Raw genomic sequence first — 18,602 nt, 5'->3', positions numbered from 1 at the left:
CAAACAAAAAAAACCCAGTAACTCAAGAATACAATGACAATGTTTTTCAGTTTTAAGGAAAAGAAGTACCTTTTGGTTACCAATCTCATTAATCATACATTAGCTATCTATCCAACTAGGCCTAAAATAATCATGGGAAACCACTGAGTTGGGTATTAGGAGTCACAAGGTAGTTTGTCAAGTCCTTCTGGTCCCTTACTGTTTGATAATTCTGTTTAAGGGACTTCATGGCTGAACTGCAGGTTATCCATCGAATCAGTGTTAACATGCCACTAACGTAGATACTACTGTCAAATTTAAAATTATTGGGGGGGGCAATTGTGGTGAGAGAGGTATTAATGACTAAAGATACAGTGAAGATAATTTAAAAGCCTTATGAAAGAAATATGAACCCAATCATATTTTTACATTCTAGCAAGTGATTTTTTTCAAAATGATGCAAGTATTCACATTAAATAAAGATTATTGTCCTTCATTCTTGGCCAAAATACAAATAAGAATATTTAGTATTAGATTAAAAGGGGAAGTAATTTACCTCTGCCATCCTGAAGCATTGGTTTCTTATTCTTGTCTATGTCTGTCATTAGCTGTAGTTATGGTAAAACCAACCAACCTTTAGTGTACACCAAAATTATTTCCCTTATTTACTGAAGTATTTGCACATACATGTACATATGTGTGTATATATTTTTGTTTGATGAAAAATGTCACCATTCTTATGAGTAGCATACCATGACATGAAGATGAATTAGAATGATCAGTAGATTTATGTTTATGTTTAAACCATGAAATTAACCAAAATGATCTATTTAAAAAGCAATAGAGTAAAATGGAAACATTTTTATCACATATATGTGAGATAGATTAGTCAGTTAGACAGTAGTTAGGTAGTAGATAGTATTTATATGCTACTCGGTATGGATATAAATTGGTAAAATTAGCAGACATCCTAATATATCCTTAGGACAAGAGTAACAATAAACATTTAATATAGGAAAAAGTCCAAATATATATTCAATATGTCTATAAATGTTCACTATCACAGTTAACCAAATAATTGCACATTAAAATTAGTTACTTTACCTTTTGCCTTTCAATTTTTTTAGAGGATTGAAACAAATAATAACAAAATAACAAGAAATCAGGGACAGGACATTTTCAAATGGTACTGGTGAGAATGAAAATTAGCCTACCTTTTGGGAAAGCAATTTGGCCACATAGTGGAATAACCTTTAACATTATTAGTTTTATCCCACTTTTACCCTATTTTATAAATTTTATTCTGATAATTTATTCCAAGGAAACTGATATATATGTCCACTGAGTTGAACAGTGACATATATGTGAAAATGTGCAACAATGGTACTTCTAGCAATAAAAAATTTAAAATGGGGCAGCCCGGGTAGCTCAGTGGTTTAGCGCCAGCTTCATCCCAGGGCATGATCCTGGAGGCCAGGGATTGAGTCCCATGTCGAGCTCCCTGCATGGAGCCTGCTTCTCCTTCTGCCTGTGTCTCTGCCTCACTCTCTCTCTCTCTGTGTGTCTCATGAATAAATAAATAAAATCTTAAAAAAAATTAAAATTATGATTTTTGAAATAACAGCTTATAAAATCAGCCAAGTTTTGGCAGAAAAACAGTTATATCTAGAATCATTTGGCTTACATAGGTGAGACGCTATGAGTAGTGTTTAGGGACATTATAATATTACTCTTTGTTTTGTTGTTACTACTGTGAAGGTATAAAATAAGACATTTATTAGTCCTGTATTAGTCTGAGCTTCTACAAGCGTTATCGAGCAAAGGTGTTCATGCCAAAGAGTAAAATACTTAGTGGGTTCGGGAAAGCAAAGCAGCATACATACATGAGGAATTGGGGTTAGGAGAGCAACCAGGACATAATTTAGGTCGACAGCCAGGAGCCAAGAAGATACACATCACACAAAAATCAGAGCAAAACAGATGCGAAGAACATACAGGGCATAGGCAGGAAATGAGAAATAGGTGAAGTCAAGTAGAAGAGTAAACTCTTCGACCCATAAATGAGGAAATGCATCACAACTGAGGCACTTTTTTACCGCAGCCTTACTGAACTTTAAGCTTCTTGAAAGCAAGGGCCATGTTTTATTCTGACGCTTAGTAGAATGGCTGGAAATAATAGGTGTTCAAAAGTAAAACTGAAGTAAAAGACTTCTTACCCTTTAACCCTGAGACGGCCTATTCTGGAGGCTTTCAGACACTAACTATAAAAAATAATTCCCAAGCTAAAATAAGTGGTAATTACACAGTTATATTCTGTTTGGAGGAAGAGTAGAAATAAGTATTTTGTACATGAAGGCAGATATTTGGGACTGAAAAGGAGCATCTTAGTGGATATTTTTGTGCTGTGACTTAATTTGCATGATATCTTTATGATTGCACTTGGGGTGCACTATTGTGTGCATTTGTTTACATGTTCATCTCCTCTACTACACAGTGTGATAGCCTCATGGCTTGGAACATTTGCTCATCTTTAAATTCTCAGCTCAAGGCTGTGTTGATACCTCCCATTGTTTTTAAATTGATCTGAATACTTTTCTCTTTTGGACACCCACTCTTTTCCTTCTCAGTCCCACGCCGTATGCTGAGTTAACTGTACCTTTGACTCAAAGTATGAACTTGCCTCGGGCCTGAACAACATGATCGTTTCAGAAATGAATTTATGACCCAAAGGTAGAGCTGGCCATTAAAACGAAATCCTTGGGATAATTGCTGGAATTCTTAGATGAAGAGCATTCTTTTCTTTTGAACTTTAAACTGGAAGAATTATTTAAGCTTTATTTGTCCAACATACAGAAATCCCACCTGAGAATGACATATAGAGAAGAGAGCAAAATGGAAAGATAAAGGGGAGGCAGGGAAAGAGAGAGAGAGAAAGGGAGAGATGTTTGATGGTGGTATTAAACACCTAGACCACACTGTGCCTGAAGTCTACACTTTGTTATGTAAGCAGTACATTTTGTTTTTTATATTTTAGTGAGTTTGAATAGGTATCTGTAGCTTATAAGTGAGAGAATCTTCAAAAATTCACTACTTGGTTTTAAGATCAGCTATAAAGAAGTTATTGAGAAATTTGGGAACATTTCAATAGAAACTCTATGTTAGGTGATATAATTAAACAAATATTCATTTCTTTGGGTATCATAATCATAGTGGGGCTGGATAAAACAATGGCTTTAAGAAATAGATCCTCACATAGTTAAGGATAAAGCATTATAAAATCTGCAAATTTTATTTTTAAATGGGTGAGCAAAATAAATTATATATTAACACAGAGAAACAAAACAGACATGGCCAAATGTTACCAACTAATGAATCAGGTGAAAGATATATGTATGCACATTCATTGTATTCTATTAACTTTCAGTAGGTTTGAAATTTCTTGAAATAAAATCTGGGGGAAAACCCAAAATGCAACAATTGCTGAGTAGTGTGATTACATTATAATAGGTGCTCAGCAAAACCCATTTCTTTTCAACTATTACAAAATGTTATAAGCTTCTTCATTCAGTAGAAGTAATCACATCTGATCTAAATCAACAGTATCATGACTTTAAAAAAAAAAACATGCTATCTCACAGAGATCTATATAATAGCATCCGTATTTGGGAAATGAAAATGAGTTATATATCTGAGAAAACTGAAAGAATCAAATTGTCAGGTCAGCCTCATCTGAATCGGTTATCCTACTCAGGACCACACTTTAGGAATCATTTCATTAACATAACTACCAAACGCATGTGAAAGAAAGGAAGGTTTGAGACTACCAGTACACTTTAGTAGGTCTTTTATTGCCACAGTAGGACATTTTCTGTTCAGGTAAACATATTAAGTATCTAAGTATTATATGTGTCTGGATTACATACATCAAACAGAGTTGTTTTACTCCCGGAACATCCTGATTTTACACTAAATTATATAATTTTCGTGTCATACATCATGTAACACAGCTTGACTTTATTTATTTATTTATTTTTTGCAGGTAACATAGCTTGACTCTTCCCAGGGAACTGTGTCCTCTACATTTTCATATTATTATTATTATTATTTTTTTATTTATGATAGTCACAGAGAGAGAGAGAGAGAGAGGCAGAGACACAGGCAGAGGGAGAAGCAGGCTCCAAGCACCGGGAACCCGATGTGGGACTCGATCCCGGGTCACCAGGACCGCGCCCTGGGCCAAAGGCAGGCGCCAAACCGCTGCGCCACCCAGGGATCCCTACATTTTCATATTATAGATTTGTTTACTTTAAAAAATTCTAGAGAAACTAGGTATATCCTGCTAAAAATCTTTCACAGGTAAAGAGTCTCTGATAGTAAATATCATTAGTGTGTTTGCCAGAAAGTCTCCCATTACATGTTTACAAAGGAGTTTGACCAAATTACCTTCCTTCTTTCTTTCCCTCACATGGAGAAAATGGATTAAAGAGCTGTTGCTGGTTATGTGTTCTCCAAGATCTCCTCCTCTCCCATCTCCAAGACATGCCAAGTACCTGTATTGGATCAGTCTATCACAAGTTTGCTTTTGAGTTTAAATAAAAAAAACTAGGTCAAGTGGGATGCCTGGGTGGCTCAGTGGTTGAATGTCTGCCTTTAGCTCAGGTTGTGATCCTAAAATCTGGGGATTAAGTCTGGCATCTGGCTCCTTGTGTGGAGTCTGTTTCTCCCTCCACATGTGTCTCTGCCTCTCTGTCTCTCATGAATAAATAATAAAACAAAAACAAAAAACAAAAAACCTAAGCCGAGAAAGCTAGATATTCCATAGGACTAGAAATAAGAAGATAATCAACTGTGGGCTATTGAAAAGATAAACAAATAAGGAAATTGAGGGACCTAATAACAGGGATGTGTTAAGGATAGAGGTACATTCACTGTTATATGGTTGACCATGCTTGAATGTGAAATATGCCATAATTTTATAAACATGTATAAAACTGACACAGAGGCAGTGCATACACATGCCCACAGTTAAACAAAAGGTAATATTTATTTTTATTTGTTTATGGCTTAGTGTTTTATGTTATTTGCAAACCAAAAAAAAAAATTGCCTCTCATTGAAATGTCAATTTTGTAATCACATTTTCCCCTGCATTTACTATAATATTTTGTTTATGGCTCAGTGGTGGTGTTTTGGTCTTACTGAAGTTAATTTGTTTATTGGTTATTGTATGAAATCGATAGGAATATATATAAACATGCAAATATATATGCATAATATGAATAACTTCCTACCTACATGTAGAAAAAACAACCACTTGGCAGGATGTATTAAAGGCCTATTTTCCTGAAGTAATACTACATGTATTTGTGGATGCATTTATACACATGTATAATTTTCTTCTTTTTTATTTTTAAAAAGATTTTATTTATTTCAGACAGAGAGAGAGAGAGAGAGAGCATGAGTGGGGGTTAGGGGCAGAAGGAGCATCAGCAAAAGATTCTGAACTTGATCCCAGGACCCTGAGATCATGACCTGAGCTGAAGGCAGATGCTTAAACAATCGAGCCACCCGGGCGCCCGCATGTATAAGTTTTTACAACAGAGTTTAAACTCCTTGATAGCATAGCTTAAATTACGCCCATTAACACATTTTCAAATATTGCATGATTTATGTGACTTTTGACTATTCTTTCACTTTAAAATGGGATAATTTCATGTTGTCTCTCATTCAGAATTACTGCCATATATCTTGTATTTTTCTTTGATAGAAATAGAAATGTGGTTGAATGACATGTGGCATGTTCTTACTGTGACTACCTAAGAATAACACTGTTTATTTTGTCCTGTTCTGAAAATGATTCAAGTGGGGTCCAAGGAGTCCCTGGATGGCTTTGTGACCTGTGCCCAGTTTTCTGCCTTAAAAGGAAAAAGAGAAAAGCCATGGACATCTCTTCACCCCACACTTGGCTTCACTGTAGGATCACTAGCAGCTAGGCAGGGGGCCTGAGAGAACGGCCCCGACAAATCCCCACTCCATGGTGCCCTGGGATGGAGAGGAGAGCGCTCAAAGGATTTCTGTCTCACACAGTCAGGTGTGGAGCTTGGCTGGGAGTTGGACCAGCCCACAGGCAGTCCTGAAGGGGACTTGCAATTCTAGAGAGAATGTCAGGTGTTTAGAGCTGGTCTCTGCAGAGGACATCAGTTCATACAGACACTTCAGCAGCAGGTGCAGAGGGGTGAGAAGCACACACCCAAAGATAAAAAGAAGTGAGCTACATTTCATCGAAAACCAGCCCGAACAAACAAACCCACTCTTCAATTTCTAGGAACTGAAATCAGCCTAAGGAAAAAAAAGCACACAAAGCAGAAAAGATTGTGAAATGACTCTTTACTTTTAAAAGTCTGAATTGTGTACTCTGAATTGCCTGAAACAATACTCAGCTGGAGTGAGGGAGGGCATTAAATTGGTGAAAATGTGTTGTCCACCATTTGGAGAGCAAAGACTGAGTTAGAGATAAGATTTCAGCAATAAAACACTAGTTCTTTCATTGTGCACTTGAGTCTAATGGACTCCTGTGAATTTTATGTCCGCTGAATGTACATATTTCTACATTTTTGTTGTTGAAAGCACAAATGGGTTGTACACCATAATGGTGCGTTGGGCAGCCAGGATTTGTGTGCATAACCAATAAACATCTTTATTTTTCCACCCCGTTGTCTTTTAAAAGTGTCTTTCATGATAAAGTTCTTCCTTTAGCCTTGGTTAAAAACTCAGGCAGTCCCCTGCTTTTTGACTTACACCTGTAATAAATAAATGTATTGTTTCTTAACACAAGAAACAATACATTTGTTAAGAAACAAATACATTTTCTATTCAGATGTACACACCCGTAGTTCTTTTGGTTATCGAAACTCACACCTGATTGAAAATGAGGTTGATCCTGTCTCTTTTGGGACATGCCACTTGCTAGCCTCCTGCCAGAGGAAAGATCAGTATTGTTGTTCACCCTGTGCTTTCACACCTCCCCAACCATTTAATTGAAGCCTATGACCAGAGTAGAGTTGAAGCAGTGGGGGGAGAAGGGAGTTAAGGGTGACAGGTAAGTTGTCACCTTATGCTGTCACGGACAAGCTTTACACTTTCAGGGCCTGCCAGATGTCTGAAACATACTCTGATTGATGAGAGCTCTCCACTTCAGTTTTACATACTCTAGGAGTATGTGCAGTTTCCTACAGCAGCGTTTCTTCTCTGCTTGCCTGCCATTTATCTCTGCTAGCCACTCCATTTATCTTGTTCCCTCTCTCTCTAGATGTCCCAGGTGGGAGGCAGACCCAAGTCTTTTGTGTCCCTTTTCCCCAGCAGAGATATAATAAACTCTCTGACTCTCTTCATTAAGCAAAATTCTGCTCTCTCCACTTTGGGCCACTGGAGGGTAGACGCTCACAAGGCAGCCCTCTCCAAAGAAATATTTGAAGAACAGCTTCCTTTTTTAAAAAAAACTTCTTTATCTTTTCTTTCTTTCTTTTTTTTTTTTTTTCCACCACCATGTGGATGACGGTCAGTAATCAATTTTGGGCTAATCATCATCTTCAAGGAAGCTAAGCTAGTCAATATTGATAGTTTTATTTTCAATATTAACTGTATTTATGCCTCATCCAAAACTGAGGCAGAACCAGTTCAATATGTACATGCTGAGTATCTATCAATTATTCTGTCTCTATCACCATCTATCTGCCTTATAATAGTATGTGTAGGTAGTTGAAATGAATTCACTTGTATTCAAAAGAGAACTTCTCATTTGCAGTGTCCATATCTAATAATTCAGAAAAGGGCCTATTTCTTCACCTATTACATGACAAAAATTTGGTTTACCACCTTTAGATTCTTCTCCATATCTGGCATTTAAATTCCTTTGTCCCTTGTTTCTGTGACTGATCCTTGATGGAGCAGGCGGGTAGTTATATAAACCGGGTTCTAGGAATAAAATTCTATCTTTCACAATATGGAAAAGCATGCAAATAAGTTTCAGTAATGAGTGTGCATAAGCTACACTGGGTTTTCTTCAATTTTCATATCGTATATACCAGCTCACTGTAGGTGCCAAGTTGCAGATACCCTAGTACATGAAAAGCAATGTATGTGTGAATGTGAGTCGTTGAGAATTAAAACGATGAGAAGTGGCTCAGGAGGCAAAATGAGAATTTAAAAAAAAACAACAAAAACAAAAACAAAAAGACTGCAGGAGAGTCATAGCTTCCAGATTTGAGATAAAATCTCAAAATTATACATTGCACCAAGGAATTACAAATGTACATAATTTACTTTCTGATGCTGAGTAAAAGAAGTAAATAGAAAACAGAAGGAAAGTGAAAAATAAGTCTCACAAATTGAATAACATTAAGATGAACAGCTTCCCTTGTGTTTAAAAAGCGAAGATGGTTCATATTCCCGAATAACATGAGCCGCTTGGACATAAAGTGGGAACACAATTGTTTTATCTGCTCCCCTGATTGAATTCTATGCTTGTGTGTGCTGAAGGATTTTTTAAAATAAACTGTTTTCCACCTACTTATTTCAAATTATAAGCATCCAAATAGAAAGCTCAAGAACTCTAACCTTTAAAAAATTACAAAACATAGACATTTTTGTTTTCTCGTTTGTCTTTTAAACATGAATATAATTTTAAAGGCATATTTTTTAAAAAATGCTTTTGTCCTTTCCTTGGAATCTTCAATTCTGAAAATGATTTGATGCGTTTTGTGTTCATATCTCAACTTGCCTTTGACTATTAACATCAACAAGGCTATTTCATGTGTCTTTGCTACTTAGACCCACACAGTTTCACCCTGTTTAGTGTTTTGTACTATATATTTATTAAAGGTTTATTCTTTTTTATTTTCTCTCTTCAGGTGCTGGCCTCATTACCTTACGTTACTGTAGAATGAATATCACAGTCAACTGCAGCCATTAGCTAATGATCCATTGTCTCTTCAAGGCAAGATTAGAAACACAGAGATGCTCGTGCTGAGCAAGTGAGAACTGGAAGCCTAACACATTATGAAAATGAAATAAAGGGAAAAATCCAATTAGATACTCTTAGTAGGGGTCAAAAGAAATAAGGGCTTTCATTGGCTTTAACTTATTCACAGTGTCAATGTACCATAGAAGAAAAGTATAACACATTGTAGAGGGGCAGATATTTATGAGAGTCACCGAACAGTTGCTACAAGTTGCCACTTATCAAAACGTAAATTATGGACAGTGGCTTAATTTCAAGTCGGCCTTTACTCTGGTCCAACTATCTCTGTATTGCTCAACGCAATAATTTTAGTATCAAAAATGCTCAATAAATATGCTCAACAATAACAATCTCTGCAGGTTTGCCAGCATGTTCTGCTGGCAAAGACTCACAGACCTTATAGTTAGTGTGGAGTTTCTAGAATTAATTTGATGAAGTAAGAAGTCAAGAGCACAATAGAATATTTTCAGGGGGTTCACGCTGAATAGTTGATATTGAACACTTTTGGTATTACTGAATAGTTGTATTTTTCCCTCATTACACATTTATAATCTTATTCACAACCCTATCTCGGGCCATGGTATAATTATTCTTTACAACTTTAATTATACTGAACATAACACTGTATAATGTTGACATAGGGTCTTTAATTTTAAGTTTTTGACTTATGCACACTGCTTCTAGACTTGTTAATATAAATTTCACCCCCCACACACACCACCAATTATTTTAGTGGTTGTGATCATCTCGAACAATGGCAAGGAGAAAGTTTGGTTGACAATTTTTATTACTTTATGCAGCATCTCTCATATTCTTTGCTTTTAGAGTTCAACTCACCTGATAAAAGTATTTTAACAGCTTTTTTAAACTTATAACTTAAATGCTTTAAATTTCTTCTTTCTCTTTTTTCTTATCGATCTCACTCTTTGCAATAAAAAATCTAATTAAATTCTGATGTATGTCTTTTGCATATACCTCCCAGAGTATTATCAATCATACCATATGTCTTATCACAGTTTTGTAGCTCTAAAAAGCATGTTGCATGTGGGCTTATGTGTCGCAAGTAGTGTTTCTATATAGAGTCATCTGATACTTTAGCAAAATGTATTTGATTTCTAATATTAGAAACTTTAAAAATTCAAAGGTAGGAAATAACAGTGAAACAGTGAAATAGGGAAGTGACCAGAGGAAAAAACTGAAGACACAGGAGGCAATGTCATAGAAGACAGGACAGACTGAGATGCTTTAGATAGAGGGGAGAGAAGTGCATATCAAACAGGTCCCAGAGGAGGAAGGACAGATGTATCCATGGATTACTTTAGGAGCTTATGCTTGGACGGAGGAGGAGCACTGAGATGGTAAATCTTCTAAGTCAAATTGGCTGGATCATGAAGTGCCAAGTATTTTGGTTAAACATTATTCTGAGTGTTACTGTGAGGATATTAATATTTTAATTGGTAGATTGACTAAAACAGCTAGTTTCCCCCAGTGTAGGTGAGCCTCATCCAGACCAAGGGAGTATTGGAGAGAACAAAAGGAAGAGTAAGAAAGAATTTGCTTTTCTGCTTTTTTTTTTTAGAGCTGTGACAGCAGTCTTTTCCTTTACTTGGGTTGGAACCCATGCCATCAGCTCTCTTGCTTCTCAGGCCTTTGGACTTGAACTGGAACTATACCACTGGCTTTCTGGATTATATGGCCCAATTCTTTATTTTATATAAATAATCTTACTAAGCATCCATGTCTAAGAATCAAAAAGCTTGGATTATACTTTCACACGTTTTTGGAAAACTGATGAATATATTGAGGTTGGCTAGTTGCTTCTAATGTCCCTGAGCAAACTAGTAAAAGAAAAGGATGAGCTCAGTGATTTGAATTTCCAGTTCAAGCACACATACATGATCTGAAAGCTTTAATATGTGCCCTGAAAGAGGGCTGTATCTTCTGTAGCTAAAGGGCTGAGATTGCTAAAAATCATATGCAGAGTCTGATCCTGCAACTGGTTGAATTACAATGCAAGTTGAACTCCCTGACTCATAGGATATCTACTATTTAAGTGAGGGTATTAATTAAGAAAGAAGATCCTGTAAGTTGAAATGGGCATGTATGGGAACACTCTGATGAAACTAGTTACACTGAGCTCTTGGATTCTGAAGAGGCTTTTTTTTTTTTTCCCCCAGTGGAAGAGGCCACTCCACTTCAAGTGGAAGTGACTCCTCTACTCTCATCTGTGGGAACTAACTCTTCATTGCCTGATGAAACTAATGGCTTCCCCTGAGGCAGTTGCATGTAAGACAATGTTGACTAGGCTCAGGACCCATCTTCACTACTTCTTTTTGTTTCTAGATCTGTAACTAGATTCAGTTCCATCAGGCCCCTAACAGTGAGAAATAAAGTATGACCCATGAGATGTGCTACACTACAAAATAATTACTTGAGTTTTCTAACTTATACAAGCAGAAATCCAGGGAGCATGTGTGGGGATGGATACTAAAGGTGTGGGAAAGAAACATAAAGTTGGATCAGATTGAATTTATTAATGTTAGGTCATTAAGCTGAGTCTCTACATTTAGTGTTGTAACTCAGCAGTTAAGAAGGATTCTAATACTTTATTGAATGATTGGCTGAAACAGGGACCAGAAGGTAGCCTACAGAGAGCCTACTGGTAATGCCAACCTGTCCTGTTTTAATGTAGAGGAAGGGATTCAAAGGCCTAGGAATATTGGAATGTTAGAATGGATTTGCGATTTAAGACCTACTCATGCACACTAGGAAGACAGAGAAGATAAAAGTTTTATCAAAACTATGAGAAATCGGGGATCCCTGGGTGGCGCAGCGGTTTGGCGCCTGCCTTTGGCCCAGGGCGCGATCCTGGAGACCCGGGATCGAATCCCACGTCGGGCTCCCTGCATGGAGCCTGCTTCTCCCTCTGCATATGTCTCTGCCTCTCTCTCTCTCTCTCTCTGTGACTATCATAAATAAATAAAAATAAAATAAATAAAAAAAAACTATGAGAAATAAATTTGTGAGAGGAGCACCAGCATCCTTGAAAAGTTCTGTGATCACTCTTCTCTGTAGGTAGGACAGACTTTACAGCAAGAGCTTGGGTTACTGTAGTGGGAAATCTAAATGTGGGGTTTAGACAGAAGAGTAAAGGTAGTAATCAGAATAGTCTGACTTGCCCAGAGTATTGTTGGCTAGTTGATCATGGTGTTCCTAGAAGTGAAATGAACAGGAAAGCAACTAGATTCTATTTGATCAGCATAGTCTATTAAACTCTTGGTTGATCTATATAAGCAGAAAAGTTTTAGGCCAAGTGAACAAAAGTCTAACCTGAACTATAAAAACAGTCACAGTCCCACAGACAATTCCCAGACTTGAGCTATTTTACAGGTCAAGAACGCGTTGAATGAAGCGTGGCTCCCCCAAACTTACACTGTTAATCTTTGTTCCAGTCTTCTCCAAGAAATCTATGGTTTAGGGTAACTGTTATCTAGGGCAAGTGTTCATTGGGTAAAAGGGACCTTTCAGGGATTACTGGACACTGGCTCTGAATAGATAGCCATTTCAGAAGACCTGTATGACCGGGGCTCACCAGTCAGGGTAGATACTTGTGGAGGTCAGATGATCAATGGAGTTTTAATGCAAGTCCATCTCACAGTGGGCACAGTGGGTCCCTGAAACATGCTTTGCCTGTTTCCTCAGTTCCAGAATGCATAATTGGAATATATTACTCAGCAGCTGGTAGAGTCCCCCACATTGGTTTTTGCAACTGTAAGGTGAGAGTTATGGTCAAAAAGCCAACTGGAAGCTGCTAGCTTCCTTTAGCTGGGGAAATAGTACCAAAAGGAATACCATATTCTTGGTAAGATTACCAAAATTAGTGTCACCAATAAGGGTTTATAGGATGCAGGGTTGATGATTCTTACCATATCCCCATTCAACTCACTTATTTGACCTGCACAGAAGATAGATGCATCTTAGAGCATGAAAGTGGACTACCATAAACTTAAACTAGATGGTGACTTCAATTCCAGTTGCTGTGCCAGATGTGGATTCATGGCTTGAGCAAATGAACACATCCCCAGATACCTGACATGAAGCTGTTAATATAGAAAGATTTTTTCCTCTGTCAATAAGGACAACCAGAGACAGTGTGGTCTCAGTCTGCAGGGTTAGCAATACACCTTCACTGACCTACCTCAGGGGTATATCAACTCTCTAGCATTATGTCGTAACTTAGTCCTTAGGGATCTTTATTGCCTTTTCCTTCAAGGAGGTATCTCACTGGTCCATTACATTGATGATTTTATGTTGATTGGATGTAGGAGGCAAGAAGTAGCAACTCCTCTGGACTTATTAGTAAGACAATTAGGTGCCAGAAAGTGGGAAGTAAATCCAACAAAACTTTAATGTCCTTCTACGTCACTGAAATTTCCAGGGATGTAGTGGTGTGTGTCATGTTGAAATATCCCCCTCTAAGGTAAAGGATAAGTTGTTGCATTTCTCCTACAAAGAAAGAAAGAGGCAAAATACCTAATGGCCTTCTTTGGATTAAGGAGATATACAACATATTCCTCATTTGAGTATATTAGTCTATGCTATTTGCTGAGAGACCCAAAAAGCTGCTAATTTAGAGTGTAACCAACATTAAAGGAGGAATTACAATAGGATCAGGTTGCTGTGTGACCTGCTCTACTGGTTGGGCTATATGATCCAGTAGCTCCTATGGCACTTGAAGTATCAGTGGCAGGTAAGGATGCTGTTTGGAGCCTTTGGCAAGTCCCCATAGACAAATCACAGTGTAGGCTCTTAGAATTTTAAAGCAAGGCCCTGCTATCCTCTGTGAACATCCACTGTCCTTTTGAGAAATAGCCTTTGGCTTTCTACTGTGCCTTAATAGAGATTGAACCATGGGCTACCAAGTTACAATATAATCTGAGGTGCCCAACATGAACTGGGTTTTATCTGACTCACCAAGCCATCTAATTGGGCAAGTACAGCTGTATTCCATCATCAAATGGAAATGGTATATACGTGATTGGGACCTAGCAGGTCTTCAAGGCATATGAAGTTACATGAAGATGTGGACCAGAAGCTCATTGCCCCCACTCCTGCAATACTGCTTCCTCTCTCTCTCAGCCTGCCTACAGTCTCAGGGGGAGTTCCCTATGATCGACTGAGAGAGAAAGAGAAGAATCGAGCCTGGTTTACAGATGGTTTGCACAATATGAAGGTGCCACCAAAAGTAGTTACAAATAGCTGTTGTCCTATGGCCTCTTTCAGGGACATTCCTGGAGGACAATGGTGAAGGGAACTCCTCACAGGAAACAGAACTTTGAAAAGTGCACCTGATTAGAAGGAGATGGCTAGGTGTGTGATTATACACCACTTTGTGGGGTGTGGGGGATGACAGGATGATCAGGGATTTGGAGAGAAAATTCATGACAAGAGAATTTGGGCACCTGGGTGACTCAGTGGGTGAGCATCTGCCTCTGGCTCAGGTCATGATCCTGGTGTCCTGGGATGGAGTCCCACATAGGGCTCCCTGCAGGGACCCAACTTCTCCCTCCATCTATGTCTCTCTCTCTCTCTTTCTCTCTCTGTTTGTGTCTCTCATAAATAAATATATAAATAAAATCTTTAAAAAAAAAAGAAAATTTGAAGAAGAGATATATGAACAGAGTCCTCTGAATAGGTAAAAATGTGAATATATTTGTACCCTGTAAATGCTCACCAAATAGTGAAGGCAGCAGAAGAGGATTTTACTAATCAAGGCTATAGAATAACAGATACCATTCAGCCTGTTTCCTCAGCAATCCTTCTCATCACATAATAGGCTTATGCTCCTGAATTCACTAATCTTATCCACTGATTCCCCACCATCCTGAAGCAGTTGGTTTGATAGAACACTGAAGTGGCCTTTTGAAGATTCAGTTATGGCATCAGTTAGGTGACAACATGTTGTAGGGCTGAGGGCATCATTTTGCAAAAAAGTTTTACAAGCTCTAAATCAACATCCAACATTGGTGCAGTTTCTCCAAGAAACAAGATCTCATGGGACAGAAATCAAGGAATCAAGGGGTAGAAACAGGAGTGGCACTACTGTTACCCGAGGGAAACACCAGAAAAGTTTGTTCTTCCTGTTCCAGAAACTTTATGCTCTGCTGGCCAAGAAGTTTTATTTCCAAAGAAAAGAATGTTTCCACAAAGAGATAAAACAGTGATTCCATTGAACTGGAAGGTAAGACTGCCACCCAGACATTTGGGGCTCCCAATGCTTCTGAATCAGTAGGCAAACAAGCGAGTTGCTGTGGTGAGTGATTGTGACTACCAAAGGGACACTGGATTACTATTCTACAGGAGAGAGAAGGAAGAGAGTGTCTGGAATACAGATACTGACATCTGTCAGTATTACCATGCCTTATGATTAGGGTCAATTGAAAATTACAATACCCCCCCCCAAAAAAAAAGAAAATTACAATAACTCAATCTAGACGGGACCCCCTAATAACCTAGACCCTTTAGGAATGAAGGTTTGGGTCACTCCACCAGTTTAAGAACTATGAATAGCTGAGGTGCTCTCTGAGAACAAAGGGTATATAGAATGGGTAGTGGAATAAAGTGGTTACAAATAGCAGCTACTGGGACACGTGGGGGGTGGTTAAGCATCTGCCTTAGGCTCAGGTCATGATCCTGGGGTCCTGAGATCTAGCCCCCATCGGGCTTCCTGCTCAGAGGGGAGCCTGCTTCTCCTCTCACTACTCTCTCTTTCTTACAAATAAATAAATAAAATATTTTTTAAAATAAAATAAATAGATAAATAGCAGCTATAAATATGCAACCAGTTACAGAAATGAGGAATGTAATTATTATGTATATTCTAAGTATTGCTATATATTCCTAATACATATTATTTGTATATATTAAGTAAATATTTTTATTTTCCTCCTTTTCTTATTCTCTTATCACATAATAGAAGATGTATTGACTTATTATCATAATATGTAAGTATCGTTAATTTTACATCATAGAATTTAAGTTATGGGATATGAAGAGAATAGTAAGCATCAAAGGTATTACCTCTCTTTCTGGGGAAATTAGTGCATTTTTGGTTGTACACCGGATAGTTGTACCATATTAGGTAGAACTATGGTTCTATTATTGTCTTTATCTGGAGATGAAGTGTGGCTTAAGGAGATATGTATTGGTGCCAAATTGACAAAGGATGACTTATGATGATTAATTTTTTATGGCCCAAAGTGACTGGGCCATAAGGTACACCAACATTTGGTTAAACATTATTCTAAGTGTGTCTGTGAGGGTATTTATGGATGAGATTAACATCTGAATCAATAGACTGAGTAAAGCTGACCTCTCCTAGGTGGGTGGCCCTCATCCAATGCAGTGGAAGCCTAAAAAAACAAAATGTGGGGTAAGAGAAAATTCATTCTCTCTGCAGGACCGTTTTTTGAGCTGAGACAGCAGCCATTTCCTGCACTTGGATTGAAATTTATGCCATTAGCTCTACTGGTTCTCAGACCTTTGAATTCAGACTACAACTACACTACTAACTTGCCTGGCTCTCCAGGTTGTGGGCACACAGCAGATTGTGGGCTTTCTCAGCTTCCATAATCACAGGAGTCAAGGCCTTATAATAAATCTCTTTCTTTCTATCTATCCCTATTTTGTATAGCCCTATATGTACATATTGTTGATTTATTTTCTCTGGTGAATCCCAAGTAATACAGACCCTTTTCTTCTATAAGATAGGAGGGAAAAAGAAGAATAAACATAGGTAGTGACTCATTAGCTGTTAGTGATCTGGGGAGTTGCAAGAACTCTTCATTCATGGTATAGTTTGCTGAGAAGAACAGAAGTACTAAGGTTAAGAACCTGAGGTGAGGGGCACCTGGGTGACTCAGTGGTTGAGCTTCTGCCTTCAGTTCAGGGTGTGATCCCAGGGTCCTGGGATCAAGTCCCACGTTGTGCTCCCCACAGGGAGCCTGCTTCTCCCTCTGTCTGTGTCTCTGCCTCTCTCTCTCATGAATAAATAAATAAATCATATATATATATATATATATATATATACATATATATATATATATAACTTGAGGCTACAGATGTGGACAGAGAGAGCAAGGCAGACCAGGTATAAGAAAAGAGGTTTATAAACATTAATATTCTGGTTGAATTTAAAAACTGGATTTCAAGTCATGCCAATGTTTATATTTTCATTTAGCAGTACATAATAGTCAAACTTTAGAAATAGAAAAACTTGTCAGTTGAGTAAAGTTCTAAATTTTTCAGGATACATGTTTGAGGGAAAGAGATGACAACAAAACTGAAGGTTCTAGAAAAAGGGTGCTTAAAAAGGCCTTGGCTATAATACCTACAATTGAAAGAAATGGTGCCAAGGATGCTGCTAGGCCAGGAAGAAACAGAGCAATAAAGGGACTTCAGCTCTTTGTAAGATAAAGATCAAATATAAGAGAAGGAAGAATGAGGAACAAAAAGAGAAATATGAATATGAGATCAGAAGTTTAGATATTAAATCATAAATGTGTAGAAGTTTAACAGATGTTCTTGATGCCAAATTCCCAATGTGCCTATCAGAATGGATTGCTGAAGCAGAACATCAGTAAAGATCATTGAAAATGAAAAATAATTCATCTAAAGTGTGAAGGAGGTCTATTGACTGAGATAAACACAGCAAAATGGGTAGTGGTGGGCAATGAAACAAAAGGAAAACTGATTCTGATTTGAAAGTTCTTTGTGACGGAAAGGACTGTGGTGAAGAGCTCAGCATAGCAAGCCAATGACCAGTGAGAAAAAAAAGAAAATCAGGGCTCATTTAAATTATTTATTTATTTATTATTACCACTTTATTTTCAAATTTATGGATCATTTTACATTCTCCAAATAGTTTTGAAACTATTCTTCTTCATTGCATACTCTTCTTTATTCTACATTCCCTTTGTCCACTGATAATGGACTGAGAAGGTTGGAACACTACAAAATTGGCCATGATGAAAAGTCCTCATAAAATCAACGGCGACCCACTGCTGAGTCACAAGGATTCTCATTCCATGCGCTATAACGACTGTATTTCACCATTAGGGTTAGTCGCTTCCGCTTATGTTTTATTTCTTTTAATTTAGGAAAAAACAATTTTTATGCTTATATTTATGTTCACTGGTCTATTTTCATTTATTTCTTCTCCTTAATTAGTAAAGCTACAAAATAACTCTTTCAATTTAGATCAGTCCTATTGCGTATGACTTACTGAAAGAGATAAATGTGTCACTGAGAGATTTGACTTGTGTTGACATTAGGAAAAGGCTAGTACCAGGAGATACATTAAACACATTAGCTGGGGCTGACTCCTATTATTTCCACACTTACACAAATAAACACTTTCTTACTGCTTGGCTGACTGGGTTATCACTTTTGTGTCTTTTGCCCAAAATAGGGACATGTAAGCTGATAAATTTTTAATTATGTCTCCTTTAAAACATGCTTTAATTTGGCTTTGGCAAACAGGGGAAAAAAAAAACCCTCACACTAGCTGTATGGGGATGTTTTCTGAGAGTAGTTTTGTTTTTTTTT

Source organism: Vulpes lagopus, chromosome 16 (assembly GCF_018345385.1).
Source record: "Vulpes lagopus strain Blue_001 chromosome 16, ASM1834538v1, whole genome shotgun sequence".
NCBI lineage: Eukaryota > Metazoa > Chordata > Mammalia > Carnivora > Canidae > Vulpes > Vulpes lagopus.
Note: the sequence above shows the minus strand (reverse complement) of the source record.